Here is a 20,109-nt window from a genome sequence, read left to right as displayed (position 1 = left end):
TTATTATTTTTATAGATAAACCAGACAATGCCAAAATACTACGAAATGAGCACTTTTTTGAGAACTTTTGATAAAATACTGTATACATCCTTATTCGCGGTAACCTTCCCCTAATTTGAACAGTCATAAACAAGCACATGATGGGGCAGCAAATACCTATGACTCGACATCTGAATGCAGTTACTAGACCCAATTCAAAGAGAAGAGACGAAGGCTGTATTGGTATATTGTGTAGCTCAATCTTGTCCTTTAGGTTGACTAATGGCTGAAGTGGCTCACTTTAATCTAACATAAAATCTTTGAGCGAGACTAGGTTCTACTGTCAGAACTGCAGCGATCGATGCGTTTTTTAAAAAAAGTATGCAGTGTTGCACGCGGATAGCAGTATTTGATATGAACTGGAGCTCAGGTTTGACAAATAAAGTTTGTTCTTAGGCAAATATTGAACTTGTGATAGGTGCATATAGGGGTTTTATGTTATGTATCCATCACACAGACTACAGAAAGTTTAAGAACGAAGTAGAAATTGACTTAAGAAGGAAAACAATATCAATACTGTCAGATTTAGTAAAGACCGCAAACGAACAAAATTTATGATAAGATCAAATGCGAATTATGGATATCACTTGAATTAGCACGATAAGCGACATTATGAAAACGTACGTCCTTGTATGTGTAGTAAAGCTCATAAACTTCTTTGTACCCATTTAATGCATACAACAAAGGTCCATTTTTAACTCTTCAGAGAGTGAAAACATCTTAGTCTGACATTGAACTAGAATTCGTAGCTTGCACCTAGTACGACCAATCGTTTAGGCTATTAGTTAAATTCGTTCGTCTTGTGCAATGTACTGATTTTTGAACAATACTTGCACTTTGTATATTGCAATGAAGTACAACTAAATTATAAAGGTTTCACGACTTTCTCCATTTTCAATGTTTGTACTAGACTCCCTAAAGCTTCAAAAAATAAAGGTGGAGTATATACTAAACTCTTCGACTTTAACCCCACCCCCAAATTTAAATCTGTTTCTACGCCTATGTATCGATCCTATGTATATCTATGAAACACGAACCATTGGCGTTGTGGCTGGGGTACAGCCAGGGGGGAATACACCACGAATGATTTAAGGGGAGACACCACTACCAGAAGGCATATGGGGGCCGCCAGAACGCATCTTTACAAACTCCTCTAAATTTATTTCAGGAAACAAAATTCAAACAAATAAAACCACTGAACGGCGGAACGGATCAGAAAAAATGGCGGACGGAGATGATCGGAAAATATCCTGAGATGACGAGATTACAAGGAAAAGCATAATCAAGGAGTATATGTTGAATGTTAAAAAGTATATCACTACGTATGGAAGATACAATTTATAAGTGCCTTATACATAAATTTGATAGTATAACTTACTTTCATAGTCGGGGTAATATTCCGTTCCTTCACCTTTAGACTCGTAACGTTCTGTCAATTGAAAAGTTACCAAACGTGTGACAATAAAATTCGACTCTGAAAAAACTTAAAAGATACATCTATAGTTGGTGCATAAAGACATAAAATCTCTAAACGACAATTATCGAGATAAAAAGATGAATAAAGTATATGTATGTTCTATGATAAAATGTTGGAAAATATATCCATATTTTTGCATGTATACCTTACACACAATTTACGTGGGTCTCGCATAAATTTGATTGTATATAACTTACCTTCATCCATGAAGTAACTTTTCATTCGTTGAAGGCAACTCTATAAATTCTGTATTATCCAAGGTAAATACATCGAACTTAGGAAATTCTGCAATCATAAATACATATTTATCAAATCTTCGTCTTTCTCACTCGTTGAAATGAAAAGATTAAAATAGAATTCTTGCACAGTTTTAATATTCAATGATTAAGGCGTTTAAATTACATATACCATCATAACCTTCAACGCCGTACGTCAACAAAGCAACTTTCCGTGATTATTAGCCTTAACATAGATGAAAATTTATAAAAATTAAACATACGCAGGAAGAAAATTTTCAGAAATTGTACTCATCCTTGTTATACGTTACTTGTATCAATGTTTTAAAACATTCAACTGTATGAAGTTAATCGTCAAAAATCTACGATGATCATTTGATGCACGTCAAATAATGGTGTTTTTATTACAAATTATTGTCCAAACAAAAATATTTATCATAATAGTAGCAAAGTAGCTACATCTTAGGGGAGAGCTTATCATTCACAGATTCAAAAAATTATAATTAACCAACAAACAACCAAATCATAAAAAATTTGTCACAGCAACAAGGTAGCTATAACAAGGTATAGAAAAGACTACTATCTTCAAGTTTCATCTTTATAAACTTGATTTAAAACAAATTAAGTGCAATGGTTTACTTTCACCAATTATGATGAAGCTATCACAATCAGGGACACCTTAAAGTCAGTAAGGCAATGGTGTCTTTGTCAATGTGAACGTAATTGGAAGTTACTTTTTTCCGTACAAATCTCTACCAAGAAATTTAAATGCATAAATCAAAACATAATCCGCTTATTGTAATCACAGCAAATGGAACGTTTTATAGTATAACTGTTTAATGTTTGTGATTAACCATTGATTGCAGTTGACTAGATTTAAAAAAAAAACACAGGAGATTTTAAATTTGGACAACCGAATGAAACAAGGCGCTACCATGCAACACCTAATGAGAAGAAGAAACCTTAAGGGTATTGGCATGTAAGATATACAGTATTAGAATTTAGAATAGTCCGTTCATCTAAAATGCAAGAATTCATTGAAAAATGTGATATTACGCGTGTCAATGACACACTTCATTGCATAACTATTTAAGATGCAACTATTTAAAATAACAAGAAAAAGATCTTTGTTCATTCGATACTAGCGATACGGAGAATTTGTCTATTTATATTTTCCTATTATCATTCTGATCGAATTCTTCCTGGTAAAAGTTTAAAATTATTTCTTGTTAACTGTAACTAATAAAAGACTGAAAGATATGTGTTAAAAACAAAAATTGGGGATTTGTACATGGAATTAAAGACTGTTACGCTCAAAAAAACTAAATTGAATTTGTGAAGTCTTTTGTTTTGTATAAAGGTAATAACAAAATGTTAAGAGTCTTTCATTTAGGCATTGGAAGTTCGATTTAATCGCCAAGAGACTGACTTTCTATCTTATAAAAAAATCCAATACAAACTACTGGCGATTGAATCAAACGCCTGACGCGTGAAATGTTCTTAAAATGGTTATTTGGGTATTGAAAGAATTCACAAATGCAATCCAGAATAGCAACGTGTAATTTTTATCTAGTAAAGAACATGTCACAACTATGTTTGTAAAAATTCTCTCACCTTTAAAAGTTCCAACAACCTCCACTTCTTCACCGTTTTTGCTTCCGTCTGACAGCACGAATGCCTTCTTCTGCAGCTCGTTACCTTGAGAGAAATAAATATTTCTTTTACAATGTAGCATTTCAAATTCAAAAGATCACAGCTGGAAAAACAAGCTTTATGGAGATTTCTCTAAGCAGATTTCGTAAATGACTGCATTTCAGTATGCTCACAATCGTAAAGTTGAAATGTTTGAAAAAAGTATTGTCTACAAATAAACAGTTATTACAAATAAACAATAATTCCAATAAATCTTGCGTAAATCTACCTATAGCAAAACACAAATTGTTTATGAATGGACTGTTTCTTAAATTATTCAACTGGAATTTTCTTTATATCATACTGGATGATGGCTTGGGCAGCAAGAAAAAATCCTTACTTTATCGTTTCTGTCACCATTTTGTTGACCTTGCAACTGCTCATGAAAACACATCGGACATTCTGTGAATTTGACAAAATGCATTAACAAAAATAGGTACGCTTGCGTACACGTGGGAAGCCTGTAAAACAGGAGACGCAAAATGATTGAAACAAGTGGAGTTGCAGTCACTTTAACACAGGATAAGAATTTTCTAGTATGCATAAATTTATCAGTTCGCAATTGTTATGAGACCATCCTGCAATTGCAATGAAATATGAGTTATGTTTGATCCCATTTATCTATGCTTCAAGACCTGATAATTAAATTCTGCTTAAACAATATTACTATTTTGAAACATTGAATTCATTGATTGACAACTTGTTTTGTCATGATACTTTGAACTCCTGATAATAACAACAGAACATTATTTGTAGGGGATTGAAAAAAGGTTTGAACTTTTTGTAAATAAGAAATATGATAAAAAGGCAGTGCATGGAGTATCATCACAGACATGATGTCTGCCACTCTCTTGTTTTGCATAGCCTAATTTCTCAGATAAATAAAATTACTCACCTTCAATGTTGCAAACTGACCAGTGAGACCTCTCCCAGAAAATTGTACAGCTCAATATTAGTGCAAACTAGATAGACAGTAATGAGTAATTGTAAACAAACATTAAAAATACTCATTGCAGATACATTTTCATTCAGTGACTGTGTCCAAGTTATGAAAAATACGCATGAATTTAGCATAATAATAACGAAATCCAACAATTATATACTATAGCCCATTTGCAGATAGTTGAAGTCTTTCTTGATTGCATAACAAAATAATGTGTTAATGAAAACTATTAGTAAGAAATAGCTTTAGGTGCACTTATGTAAGGAATTCTCTTTTCAATAATACAAAAACCAAGTGCACCTTTACATGAAAATATGATCTTTGGCCGACTCTAACCAGCAAGGGCACGAATTTTTCCAAAGTATTTTTTCACAACAGAGGAATGTCTTCAGGAGAATGGGCCTGAAATTAAATAAGCAAATACTTGATTTAATAAAGTTAGATATAATTACAGGTAAACAAAATAATAGCACATAATAAATGCTTAAAATTTCTCAACTAAATAAGTCTTCATTTTCAACATATCACAAGTGCTTGATACCTTCTTATCAATCACCAACAATTTACACATAAATTCATTCACTTTTCCTTGAGCTTCTAAGAAATAATCACAAACAAATCCTAAAACACTTCTCCAATGTTTTTACAGAAATATATCCCACAATTACCCATGACATCATTTTTGTCTAACCTCGGACATTTGTTTACTAGACTTTTTAATGTCATGGCATTTTTCATTTTATCTTAGTATAAGTGCATTAATCATGTCAGGTGATACCACAAATAAAAATAAGCCTTCACTTTGTAGCCCTTGTTCAAGCTTTCATTTAATATCATACTGCAACTTATCTCACTCTATCTCATTCAAATTTAATTATAAATTACATACTTGAATAATTACAAGCTAATATGAACAAAACCAACAAAAGAGCCTGAAGGGGCAATTTTATCTATAACCATCAACCAATACCTGCAGGGCGGATCAACCATTATATAGAACTTAGTCACATTAATACACCGTTAAGCGACTTTTCTAGGGGGTCCAGGAACATGTCCCCCCCGGTAAAATTTTATAATTGTATTGCGAAAAACGCTATTTCCTGCGTTTTTGCAGTTGGTCTTCTAAAATATTTATTACTGGAATGAGCTAACATTCTTGCTCATAAATTATCGATTTTTGACCGTTTCGCTCAATATCAGAGCTCATCAGCATGCCTAGGAAACTAGAAAAATACCTTGAGGGCTTCCGACATGGACGGCCTGGTTCATTACAAACTTAGCCTAAAAAAATTCTTTACGCTTCATCAATATGGAATTTCATTTTATAATGGTCTAGTCATACCTATATGCTGATTATTATGCAAACGATTTTATGTCAATTTATCAAATGAAGTTGTCAATAAAAAAAAAAAAAATGTTTGTAGATTTCGATCGTCCAGGTAAGTAAAGTCCATAGAACGTTATTGTGTTTATATTGACTGAGGTTAGCGGCAGTCATCTTTACAGTCAAGAGTTTAAAAGGCATGAAGAACTTTCACTCCGAACTAGAAAGCTAGTTCAATTCTTCTTTGTCTTTTGCAAAAGATCTATAATTTTTCTATATCTAGATTAATGTCCTGATGAATATACAATAAAGCAAGACCATTTAACCTGTCAGCAGCCATAGTACTTCTTGTATATTCTTTAGTCTTCGCATAGAAACAGAGAACGACCTCTCCCACTCACAAGAAGTGACTGGAATAGTACCTAAGATCTTAACAATACTTTTATGTTCTCAAAACCTGGAAAATTTACCGACTTTAAAGTAGAAGAGACATTTTCAGGAGACAAGTTGTGAGGACGATTCCCAGTATTTCTGCCAGAGATCAAGTTCACCATCTAAAGCCTTTGGATTTGGAAGATCATCCAAGAACAAAGAAGAAAATGAATAAAATTTTTCCTTCAAGAAACGCCACAAGAAAGACACAAAAGTAACTTGGATGGAATTAAAAAAACCATAATATATGCTAGTTGCTGATGAATCAAACCTTTTTCTAACTCAGAACACAAGTGATCAGCTAAAGGAATGGTTATTGTTTTCTTAAAGTAATCAGATACAGATTCAGACGGAACATTACTTCTAATTGCCTGACGACCACAAGTTCTAGGTTTTCTCTTCAACACCCACCTTTTCTGCCATCGTCAATGCAATACTGTACCAGTTAGCATGATAAACATCGACTTCATTTCTTACAGTTCTCGACAATTTTTTTAATGCCTCAATCAAGTTCAAACCGTCAGCAATATCATTACTAGAAGACTGAAGTAACTGAGTAACTGGAAGAGTAAGATCAAAAATACATCTAGTTATTATGAGTGCTGCAATAAAATCAAAAGATGTCAAAAGATGTAACAGAGGGGAAGCTTTACTAGAGGTCTCACGATTACACTTGCCTTCGACGTTAAAACTCATTTCTTCCAAGGAAAAAAACAATAGCAACATACATTTCTTCAAAAGTATCTAAGCTAGTAATACGCTCGACCCATCTTGTCTTACAAGCACTTTTCAATCTCTTTTTTGCAGAATCTGGACAGCGTTCTCCAATGCATTTCTCCAAAATTAGTTGTCTGCATTGGGAAGAGTTGAAAAAGTTAGCAACTTCCTTCGCATGTTCCAAAACATTTCTTACATACTGAACAGCACAAGTCCCACAAATACTAAGATTTAATCTGTGACTGAAACAATGTGTGTAAATGGCTTTCTCATTCAAATTCTTAATCCTTGCAGCAAGACCATTAATGCATCCAGCAACAGCACCTGCGCCATCATACCCCTGCACGACAGTCCTGAATGTTCAAATTCAACTCTTCGTTTAAACATTTCAAAATCACAGATGCAGGTCCTTCCCAGACATACCCTCACTACAATGAATGAAACGAAAAATCTTCTCTTATGTTGAACTCCTCGTCAACAAAACGCAAAACCAAAGACATCTGTTCTTTATTAGAAATATCACATGTTTCGTCTGCAATCAATGCATAAAACTTGCTCTTTTTTACTTCAACTAGAAGCTGTTCAGTGATGAATTGACCACAACACCTAATTAACTCATTCTGAGTAGTTTTAGAGATGTAGGAGGCATTTTTATCATGATGCTTAAGATGGGATTCCAAAATGGTGTCCCCTGCACGAACACGGAAGTTTAATAATTCAATAAAATTACCAACATGCTTTTCAGAATATTCACCAACTTCAGGATGATACTGAGAATCATCCGATGACCTCTAAGTGGTAATTGAGGCTGACCTGCAAGAATGATGGTATCAACTACTGGAACTAATTTTTCCTATTCTCTGAAATCTTTTTCTTTAAGTTACTGTCAATCATGACATTTATTGGCTGGCTTTACGGAACTCTGATCCAAGATATCCTTAAGAAGAGCAGAGTGTGAACATGAAGACCTGATGATGTACTTATATGCCTTTTATTGCACTTTTAGCATCAGGCCAATGTGTTAATGGCTCTGAAAAAATATTTAATTCGACTGTTTTGGAAACCTATCACCAAACAAAACACATGGTAAGCAAAAGCACCATTAAGACTTGGAGAATACGAAGCCAAAGATAATCCTTCAGCCAATCATGTCGAAAGGACCTATAGACCATTTGCATCAACAGTTTTAGGAAATTCATAGCATTCATCAGGTACAGAATACATTCTTCCAAAGTTTTTCAATTTCATGAATTTCCATACCTCTCACCTTTTCTCTATAAAAACCAACATCATATGGATTTCTAGGCAAATCAGCATTTGCAGTTTTATTATCTGGTAATTGCAAGGTAGAAGATGAAATAAAAGAAGCATCACAAGAACCCAAAGCACTACTGTGAGATATACCATATGGAAGAGCCTTAGTTGTCATGGTTGTCTCAGTAGGACCAGAAGGTGTAAACCTCAACTTTGTTTGTATACTGGGCTTTTTAGCTTGTGACAAGTGACTACTTCCCTTTCTTTTAGTTCCCTTCCCACCAAGTATCAAAGGCACATAGTGATTGTGTTTGAATGCAGTTGCTTGAGGGCTGAGCCTTCAAAGCAAAACAAAACTTCAAAATAATTACTAGTGGAAGCACAAGCTCTAGATCGAATTAGAGGTTCAATTCTTTGGTTAAATAATAAATTCCACCTATAAGCACTAGAGTATATGTCAGGATAGTAAGAAAAAATGCTACAGGATGTAACTGAAGAGAGTGCCAACAAACAAACAAACCCAGTCCATGCCATATCTTTTGCATTTAACACAGCTTCTGCCCTGACCAGTTCAGCAACAGAACAACCACTTCCAGCACTATCAATAGCTTCAAAAGAGACTGACATGGCCACCATGCTTGAGATGGAATCAAAGTGTTTGTTATGCTGAGTTTCAAAAAGATTTGAAAAACATGGATGTTTCGCATAATAATCAGCATATAAAAATAATTCTATAGAGGTCATCAGCCTCAAAATAGTCACCACAGAGTTGTCACCAACAAGCGGAATTGACAATGAACTATATAGGCAGTTGCCATTTGTAGCAGATCTGAAATAATGTTATGTAAATTTCAAATATTATGCTTCAGTTCATTTTTGTATATCTTATCTTAAGTATACATCAAGAAATAAATCAATAGAAACGTTTTAAATATGATCGAAATTCGAAAATTTGTTTTGTTTTGAATCACATAAATAAACCACAAATGACAAATCCATCGGGCATCACATCAAGTCAATTTATATTTGCTTATATATTCTTGTGTAAGCATGCATGCATAACATGGCATAAGTTTTCTAACCTTAAGGCAACCAAATTTGTGTCCTTTGTCTTGGCACTCTGCGGTATGTAAAATTCGGCATTGATATTTCGGAAAATATCAACACCGAGACGATCCAACAAATTATCGTTGGTAACAATGCTGTTGACTTTCAGGCAATCCAACATCTCTCCGTAGAGTTGAGCCATAAAAGTCCCATCTTTCCTCGTAAAAGCATCTTCGACTCGATCAGTGAAAGATGCCATGCTTCTCATTAAAATCGTTGGTTTTGAAGCTCAAAAGATAAAATCTCAGCTATCAACAATCTCAATCTGTGCTGAATTTCGCACAACACCGCTTTAACATTTCAGCAAAAACGGCGGCTCGTTAGTCAGCACAACGGCAATAAACCAATCAAGAGACAGATTTTAGTCTCCAAATTCAGCACAATTTAAGGCGTGCTGACTCTGTGCGGGTTAGCTATGGGTATTTTTCCCGCAAGTGAAATATAATTTATTTTAGCCACTTGATCCCTTAATCCCAATCTTAATCCAGGTCTTGGAAACAATAACATTGCTCAGTGAATGTACGTTGTTGCACAATTTTCTCATAATACTATCCCTAACCCTGTCAATATGTTTATTTTTCTAATGCTTTTGTTTTTAGAGGCATTTAAAATTTGATTAATTTTTTCCGCTGCTGTGAAGAATTTAACTACGTCGCGTGCTGAATGTGACGTAGTTTCAATCCGCCCCTGAATACCTGCATAAAACTATTTTCATTTAAGTTCATTTTGTAAATATTTATATTTTTGCTAACATTTAATTAAGATGTTTCCATTTGAAAAAAATTCAAAACATTCATCTTACTTGTCCCCAGTTACTTTCTTCAGTCGTTAATAAAACTTATTATTTTTCCATGGCCTGATGTCTTTTGAACGGCCACAAACGTCTGCCATCCACAGCAACCAAACACAAGTTCCTAAACTGCATAAATGATCGGTGTAAACTAACAAACCAACAAGGGCCTAGAGAGGAAATTTGATCTATAAAAAACATTAACCCACATATATCCATCACATATCATATCTACTCACATTGAAGCTTTGATGATAAACAAACTGTGAATCATTGTGAAATCTACATATACTAAACCTATAATAAGATATTTCTCGTTTACTTAACTAACTTTGTGGTTATAAAACTAATTTCATGTGAGTTCATTCTTAAGTATTTATTAACTTTATTTATATTATTGCTACAGGGTGTAGATAAAAAGCGGGCGCGGACGCGGACGACGGACGCGGACGGCGGACGCAGACGGCGGACGCGGACGGCGGACGCAGATGTAAGACGAACGTCTGTTTGTTGTGGGCGGGAATTGCAAATGATTTATTGTAGGAGTTTGACAGTAATTTAAACGAGCTTTAACTTTCAGGATATATTTTTTGACCTCATTATTTAAAGCAATTAAACATGCATATTTCAATTTCAGTCAGTCATATAGAGTGTACCGCAATGAAACCTCATTGTATTTTTTCGTGTTTTGTCAATGGCATTTCACTTATGTTGGCCTTACGTGGGTGGGCCTTGCTTTTCCAATTTTAAAAAAAGTCAATCTTATATTACTCAAATCAGACGATAAAGAAAATATGTATGAATTGAAACCATAAGTAAGTAAAAGCTTTGCATGCACTTATGCAAATTTTGTCCTACAGGTAATTTCCTTTTTAAATATAAGATAAGAATATTTGTTGAGGTCCCACTTCTCTGCTGGTCCATATTTCTTTAACACAATTCGTTTTAACTTTAAGTCACAGAGGTAATTCTATGTGATAGAAATAATTACTTGCATCCTTAGATACGAACGGTTGTTATATTGAAAAACATGAGTCAATCCTTCTTTTATAGATGAATCACTAGCGTTATAGTTTCTCACGCATTACAAAAAGAAAGATTCAAGCAAATAAACAAAGAACTTGTATATAGCTCTTTAGAAATATTAACGGAAAACTAACCTAGCGACGATATTTCTATTGCTATGACTGAAAAAATGCAGTGAAACAGAATTTTAAATTTGACTCTAAGTTATACGGAAATTACGACGGAAAATATCACAACGCTTTTTGAATGCGTTTGGCTAATATTCATCAAAAGTTGTCATATAGCTACAGCAAACATGACTGTAACTAACGCACTGACTAACTTGCAACTGCTTCTAACCTCAGCTTTCAAAAGGAATGTAAAGTTGAAAACTGTAATATACGTACTGCTTGCCAAATGACAAGTTGACGGAAATCATTATAGTGCAGTAAATATGAACAGGCCCACCCACGTAAGGCCAACATAAGTGAAATGCCATTGACAAAACACGAAAAAATACAATGAGGTTTCATTGCGGTACACTCTATATGACTGACTGAAATTGAAATATGCATGTTTAATTGCTTTAAATAATGAGGTCAAAAAATATATCCTGAAAGTTAAAGCTCGTTTAAATTACTGTCAAACTCCTACAATAAATCATTTGCAATTCCCGCCCACAACAAACAGACGTTCGTCTTACATCTGCGTCCGCCGTCTGCGTCCGCCGTCTGCCGTCCGCGTCCGTCGTCCGCGTCCGCCGTCCGCGCCCGCTTTTTATCTACACCCATTGCTACACAATATTAATGACGATGTTTCCATTTAAAAAATAACATTCATCTTACTAGTCACCAGTCCACTAAAACAATTCAATAAAATGTAAGAAAATCTCAAACAGTTATAAATGAAATATGATGACGAATAAAATACCATGTGATACGTACATACTAGGAGAGGTTCTTTGCTTTTAGCCGATTTTATTTTGTTTTGAAAAAGTATTTAGAAATAGAGATGCATGATGGCCCGTGATTTGATTTTCTTGTCATCGATTATTATCAATTTTGCTTTTCATCGACTAAAAAAAACAACTAAAAACTCTTGAGGAAAATATCAAACTTTAACATTTTACATGATTATATATCGAACTCAGATTTAACTTAAAGCAGCTAGTTCAAACAGACCTTAACGAACAAGTTACGAATGAGTTTTTCCTAAATACCTCAGTTAAGTCATGCAGTTATTGATCCACAGACCTCAGTGATGTAATAATCGTGTATAATTATTGTGTAACATGTGAAAAGCCAGGAATCAAAGTGTTTCTGTAATGACCGAGAGTTGAAATTAAGTTAAACATAAATTTTCAAGAAGCAATTAGAAATAGAAGATCTATCAACATTTCTGTTATTTTCATGTAAGACACTCACCAGAGTTGTGCCATGCTGCTAGAGTTGATTTGTTGAATAACTTCCATACGTTAAATAACATAGTATTTACTGTCGGAAAGACTAAATCATATTGCTAACGAAAAGTTAATAAAAACAAACAAGAAAAAAGTATAAGGACTGAGGACTGCATAAGGACTGAGGAAACATGATTGATCTTGTTTACATAAATGACTAAACTTTTACAATGGCACTCAATTTAGACTTTTACATTGTTAACTTTTAGAGAATTAAAAAGACAATGTAAAAGTTAGTTTCAATAAAAATAACTATGATTGATGTCATGGGAAGTTTTTCAATGGAAATGTTGTCGTGGAAGAAGAATGCCGAAGATACTTCAAGCAGAAAAACATACCGAGAAAAAGCGATCCATTGATTCGGTGGAAAGAAAATGCCTGTCAATAACCCCTTCTTGAAAAAATTGCAAGGAAATATCTCTGTGTGCCAGCGACTTCAGTTCCCATGAGAGACTCTTCTCTTAAGCGGGAGAACTGGTAAGCGAAAAAAGAAGTAGAATAAAGGCAAAGAACGTTGACATGATGCTTTTTTTAAACAAGAATATGTAACTTTCAAAAATACATCGTTAGTGTTAACATGTTCCAAAGTGCAAAAATATTTATTTATCTTTCAGAACAGCATGTAACCAATTTTTTTAAATTCGAATTTATACAGCTTCTGAAAACTTATCGTTACTCCTAATAATGTTATGAGAATTTGTAATTTAAGACAAAAAAATTAAAATTTTGTCGTATTGTTGAAGTATAAGGCCACACTTTACCAATCTATTATCAGATCTTTATCATGTGGCTCAGACTTTTGTTTTCGAAATTGGAGAAAGTAATTGCTTTAGTAATCGATACCTCGATACTTTTTAGAAAAAGTAATCGGTATCGTATCGAATCGATACTAGCGGTATCGCCCATCACTGCAATTCATACAAAAATGATGTTGCAACTTGAAACAATTGTACAAAAATGACGTTGCAATATCTGTGAAAACTCGTAAGAAATACTCTTCATAGTTGTCTTCCTTGATTGGTTTACCATGCCAATTCTGGTGAAAGTTTTGCAAAAATTTTAAGCAACCCAACCATGTGGAGTCGTATTGACTTTTATTGAAATTACTAAAGACTTCAGGCTCAATATGGTCCATCCAATTACTTAGACCATTTAACTGCTCATGCACATCTGAGTTAAGGGAATGACCTAAATACGGTATCTCTACCCCTGGTTGGTTTGCCAGGTTGGTTTGCCAGATGTTGTTTACCAAAAACAATATCTGTTAAAGCCTGAGGGCAAATCCAAGGTTGCACCGTGGCAGCAACTAAGGGCGGAAATAGACAGACTTATTTTCCGGCCAGCCGCTGCAGCAGGGAGGAAATAGTAGCATGTCTCGACCTGTTCTTGCCCGCTGGATCACCTTTCCTACCTGCCGAGAGAGTGCCCCTGGTGTCGCGAAATTCACAGGAGCCACTAAAAATCTTCGCAAGCAGATTTATGGAAATGGCACAGATGACTAACTCTAATACCGGCTCGAACGTCGCCCGGGTCAACAAGGCTCGCGCTGGGTTGCTCCCTCTCCGGCACCTAGTTAAAAGTAAGCTAGGAGTTCAAGGTAACAAAAGGAAGCGTCTGAGTCTAGCTGAATGGAATGTTAGAACTTTGATGGACAGAGAAGACTCAAAAAGACCGGAACGACAAACAGTATTAGTTGCTAAGGAGCTTAGTAGATATAATATTGATATTGCTGCTCTTTGTGAAACTCGGCTGCCAGAGTATGACAGCGTCGTAGAAGATGGTTACACTTTCTTCTGGAGTGGAAAGGACGTAAATGAGAGAAGGGAATCTGGAGTGGGGTTTGCTATGAAAAATGCCATAGCCCAGAGCCTTGAGCAGGATCCAACACCGATCTCTGATAGAATCATGATTATGAGATTGCCACTGCTAAAGAGATGTTCCGTGACCATTGTGAGTGTATATGCACCGACTTTGACAAACCCTGATGAGAACAAAGAGGAGTTCTATAGTGACCTGAGAGACACAATCAAGAATGTCCCAAACACCGATAAGCTGATAATTGCTGGTGATTTTAACGCTCGAGTTGGGACAGAAGCCGAAAACTGGCCTGATGTAATAGGGGTACATGGCACCGGCAAATGTAATTCCAACGGCGAACTCCTACTGGAATGCTCCGAATACAGGCTTGTCATCACAAACACTGTCTTCAAACACAAGCCTCATCATCAAACTACTTGGATGCACCCGAGGTCGAAACACTGGCACCTCCTGGATTATGTGATCACTAGAAGGAAAGACCTGCACGATATCCTTGACACAAGGGTGATGAGAGGTGCTGACTGTGCAACAGACCACAATCTGGTCTGGTCAAAATTTGCTCTGAGGGTGAGACCGCCAAGAAGGAGAACCCAAGAAAAGCCTCCATCTAAGCTTGACGTGAGAAGACTAAGGAACCCCAAGTGCAAACAGGAGTTTGAGGAGAAGATGGAAAAGAACCTGGACTACACAGCAAATGAGGATGCTGGTGTTGAGAAGGAGTGGGAGATTCTGAAGAAAACTGTGTATGAGACTGCGGAGAAAATTCTTGGAAAGCCAGAACGGACACACCAGGATTGGTTTAACGAGGATGATGCTAAGCTAAAGGCACTGCTTCATGAAAGGAACGAGGCCAAAGCACAAGAACTACAACGTAAAACCCGTGCGACCACCGGTCGCCTTGCCAGAGCACGTAGCGAACTTCAAAAGTACACTCGGAACATGAAGTCAAAATGGTGGAAAGAGAAAGCGGAAGGATTACAACAAGCAGCGGATCTAAACGACATGAAGGCATTTTATAACGGCCTAAAGGAGATCTATGGACCACGCAGAAAAGGAACAACTCAGCTTCTAGCCCAAGATGGTGTGACAGTGCTGCAAGAAAAGGAGGAGACCCTGAACCGTTTTGCTCAGCACTTTGACCAACTACTGAATGTGCCAGGATCTGTGGACAGAGATGCTCTAGATGAACTACCAAATATCAGCCCTGATGCAGACATGGATGTTGCACCGAGCTTCGATGAACTGTTGATGGCAATCACCCGTACCCAGGAAAATAAAGCCCCTGGTGGATGTGGAGTCCCTGCCGAGGTCTGGAAGCACGGAGGCTTGAGACTAAAGGAGAAGCTGCATGAACTGATATTACACATCTGGAGAGAGGAGGTTATGCCACAGAATTGGAAGGATGCTAACATTGTTCCCATCTTTAAAAAGGGCAGTAGGAAAGAATGTGGCAATTACAGGGGAATCTCTCTCCTTTCGATTGCTGGAAAGATCATGGCGCGTGTGATCCTCAACCGTTTAGAGAAGTACATAAGTACCCGGATACTACCTGAGACACAGTGTGGTTTTCGAAGAAATCGAAGTACTATTAATATGGTCTTCTGCCTCCGCCAAATTCAAAAAAAATGTACCGAGCAGAACATGGAGCTCTACGCTGTATTTATTGACTTTACCAAAGCCTTTGATACAGTCTCAAGGGAAGCACTATGGAGTGTGCTGAAGAAGTTTGGCTGCACCGACATGGTTGTAAACCTGGTGAGGGAGCTTCATGATGGTATGCAGGCAAAAGTAGTTCAAGGGAAAGATATTTCATCAGAATTTGCCGTGACGAATGGTGTAAAGCAAGGCTGCGTTCTTGCTCCAACATTATTCTCGCTCTACCTGACAGCTATGCTGCATGTGGCTTTTAAAGACATTCACAAAGGGATTTACATCCAGACAAGACACGCTGCAGATCTCTTCAATGTCTCCAACTTCAAGGCAAAATCACGAACAACAAAACACCTCGTCAGAGAGATGCTGTTTGCGGACGACAGTGCTCTGGTGGCTCACACTGCATCGGACATACAATTGCTTGTTGACAGATTCTCAAAGGCTGCTACCCAGTTCAGCCTTAAGATAAACATCAAGAAAACAGAGTGCTTGTATCAGCCGATCAAACTTCACAATCCCCCTCCTGAGCCACAAGACATCACCATCGATCAAATCCCGCTTGTCCAAGCCACAGACTTCACATATCTTGGAAGCATTGTTTCCAGATCTTCAAAAATAGAGAAAGAGCTGAAGGCCAGGATTGGGAAGGCAAGTACAGCATTTGGCAAGCTCCAGGAAAGACTGTGGAACAAAAGGCATGTGTCAGTCATGGTAAAATGCAAAGTCTAAAGAGCTGTGGTGTTATCAACCCTCCTTTATGGAGCAGAAACCTGGACCATCTACAGAACTCAGGTAAAGAAACTACATGCTTTTATGATGAGACAGTTGAGAGATATCATGAGCATCAAATGGCAGGACAAGATCAGAAATGTGGAAATCATGAAACGTGCTAACCTCCCCTCGATGGCAGATATTCTGATAGAAAGAAACCTTCGTTGGCTGGGGCATGTATACAGGATGGATCAGGAAAAACTCCCAAGACAACTGCTGTTCTCACAACTATGCGAAGGGAAGAGAAACCAAGGAAGACCCAGACTCAGATACAAAGACGTCGTAAAACGACATATGAAAGTGAGACAGATCCTACCTAACAACTGGAAGACGGCCGCAAGCAACAGAGCGGCTTGGAGATCGGCCATCAAAAGCAAACCCAAACAATAAACAGTCCTAGTCGTACCAACTGACTGCCCGAGAGAGAGAAGTGCTTGATACCTTCATATCGATCACCAACAATTTACACATAAATTCATTCACTTTTCCTTGAGCTTCTAAGAAATAATCACAAACAAATCCTAAAACACTTCTCCGATGTTTTTCCAGAAATATATCCCACAATTACCCATAACATCATTTTTATCTAACCTCGGACATTCATTTACTGGACTATTTAATGTCATAACATTTTTCGTTTTATCTTAGTATAATTGCATTAATCATGTCAGGTGATACCACAAATAAAAATAAGCCTTCACTCTGTAGCCCTTGTTCAAGCTTTCATTTAATATTTTACTGCAACTTATCTCACTATATCTCATTCAAATTTAATTATAAATTACATACTTGAATAATTACAAGCTAATATGCACAAAACCAACAAAAGAGCCTGAAGGGGAAATTTTATCTATAACCATTAACCATTACCTGCATAAAATTATTTCCATTTAAGTTCATTTTGTAAATACTTATATTTTGGCTAACATTTAATAAAGATGTTTTCATTTGAAAAAAATTCAAAACATTCATCTTACTTGTCCCCAGTTACTTTCTTCAGTCGATAATAAAACTTATTTTTCCATGGCCTGACGTCTTTTGAAACAGCCACAAACGTCTGCCATCAACAGCAATCAAACACAAGTTCCTAAACTGCATAAATGATCGGTGTAAACTAACAAACCAACAAGGGCCTAGAGAGGAAATTTGATCTATAAAAAACATTAACCCATATATATCCATCATATATATCATATCTACTCACATTGAAGCTTTGATGATAAACAAACTGTGAATCATTGTGAAATCTACATATACTAAACCTATGATATTTCTCGTTTACTTAACTAACTTTGATGGTTATTAAACTATTTTCATGTGAGTTCATTTCGTAAATATTTATTAATTTTATTTATATTATTGCTAGAGAGTATTAAATCTATTAACGACGATGTTTCCATTTACAAAAAAATTACATTCATCTTACTAGTCCCCAGTCTACTAAACACTCGCATGGCTAATCTTCATTTGATGATCATAAAGATTTTCGTCTTCATCGTCAAAGAAAACAAGTCAATAAAATGTAAAAGAATCTCAAACAATTATAAATGAAAAATGATGACGTATAAAATACCATGAAATACGTACATACAAGAGAGGTGCTTTGCTTTTAGCCAATTTTATTTTGTTTTGAAAAACGTATTTAGAAATAGAGATGCATGATGGACCGTGATTTTCTTGTCATCGATTCTTATCAATTTTGCTTTTCATCGACTAAAAAAACAACTAAAAACTCTCGAGGAAAATATCAAACTCTAACATTTTACATGATCATATGGAAAGACTAAATATTATTGCTAACGAAAAGTTAATAAAAACAAACAAGAAAAAAGTTATTCTGTACAGTTCATGTATCGTTACAACGTGTTTGCTGACCAATGATTAAACAAAAAACCAAAAATCATACAAGGTTTATTTATAATTATGAAATAGACAAACAAAATGAATTAAAAATAATTTAAACGCTAAATGTACTTAGCATCAAAATTCTTCACGAACGAAAATGGACGACTGTTTCTAATATTCTCGTTTCTCTTAGAGGAAAAAAACAGGATGTCAGATATGTAAGATTTTCATTTATGTTATATGGTTAGTTCTTTACTAAGTAAAAGTTTCATATATTCATAATTATTGGATTATTACATTATCAATAAGGAGTTAGTACCTCGTAAATGTTTTTAAAATAACTGTTACTACACGATAGCCATTTAGGACTGCATAAGGACTGGGGAAACATGATTGATCTTGTTTATATAAATGACCAAACTTTTACAATGGCACTCAATCTAGACTTTGAGATTGTTAATTTTTAGAGAATTAAAAAGACAATGTAAAAGTTAGTTTCAATAAAAATAACTATGACTGATGTCATGGGAAGTTTTTCAAGGGAAATGTTGTCGTGGAAGAAGAATGCCGAAGATACTTCAAGCAGAAAAACATACAGACGAAAAGCGATCCATTGATTCGGTCGAAAGAAAATGCCTGTGAATAACCCCTTCTTGAAAAAATTGCAAGGAAATATCTTTGTGTGCCAGCGACTTCAGTTCCCTAAGAGCGACTCTTCTCTAAAGCGGGAGAACTGGTAAGCGAAAAAAGAAATAGGATAAAAGCAAAGAACGTTGACATGATGCTTTTTTTAAACAAGAATATGTAACTTTCAAAAATACATCGCTACTGTTAACATGTTCCAAAGTGAAAAAATATTTATTTATCTTTCAGAACAGCATGTAACCAATTTTTTCAATTCGAATATATATAGCTTCTGAAAATTTATCGTTACTCCTAATAATGTTATGACAGTTTGTAATTTAAGACAAAAAAAATAAAATTTTTGTCGTTTTGTTGAAGTATATAAGGCCACAATTTACAAATTCCATTATCAGATCTTTATCAAGTGACTCACACTTATATTTTCGAGAATTGGAGAAAATAATCGCTTTAGTAATCGATACCTCGATACTTTTAAGAAAAAGTAATCGGTATCGTATCGAATCTTTACTAGCGGTATCGCCCATCACTAATGTGAAGCCTGTGATATACTTCGCTCCTTGATATGTGCCACTTTTTATATGACAGCCATCTACACGACCCATTTTTTGTATGTGATAATTTTTGTATGTGATAAGTAGACAATAAAAAGTATAAAAAAAGGAACATACTCCCATCAACTTGAACAAATAGTTTTGTGACTTCGACAAAAATGCGTAAAGTTATCTATCAACAAAAGTTAGTTGCCAGTTTGAAATTTGTCGTTTTAGCATTCTATTGTACGAGTCTGTACGCTACGTCACAACATTGTGTTTCAGACGCAAACTAAATGGATTTCTACGCCCGAGAAATCACAAATTATTGATTTATGAATTATAAATATTAGAATGATAACTTAGGTGCAT

The 20,109-nt window shown here is 35.5% G+C and overlaps 2 protein-coding genes across 6 annotated transcripts in view; both read right to left on the bottom strand.

Moving 5' to 3' along the window:
• LOC124438160 overlaps window positions 1-20,109 on the bottom strand; it is a 120,356-nt gene that overhangs the window by 9,037 nt on the left and 91,210 nt on the right. The window lies entirely within an intron of this gene.
• The window catches only part of LOC124438154, a 105,213-nt gene that overhangs the window by 47,394 nt on the left and 37,710 nt on the right, over window positions 1-20,109 (bottom strand). Inside the window, exons 3-9 of the mRNA XM_046988149.1 lie at window positions 4,688-4,789; window positions 4,340-4,406; window positions 3,785-3,846; window positions 3,367-3,450; window positions 1,934-1,978; window positions 1,714-1,801; window positions 1,418-1,468 (exon numbers count right to left, since the gene is read on the bottom strand). The gene's annotated coding sequence lies outside the window, so the exon portion shown is untranslated. The remainder of the gene's footprint in view (window positions 1-1,417; window positions 1,469-1,713; window positions 1,802-1,933; window positions 1,979-3,366; window positions 3,451-3,784; window positions 3,847-4,339; window positions 4,407-4,687; window positions 4,790-20,109) is intronic.

Source organism: Xenia sp. Carnegie-2017, unplaced genomic scaffold (assembly GCF_021976095.1).
Source record: "Xenia sp. Carnegie-2017 unplaced genomic scaffold, XeniaSp_v1 HiC_scaffold_19, whole genome shotgun sequence".
NCBI lineage: Eukaryota > Metazoa > Cnidaria > Anthozoa > Malacalcyonacea > Xeniidae > Xenia > Xenia sp. Carnegie-2017.
This window is presented reverse-complemented; position numbering and strand designations above follow the sequence as displayed.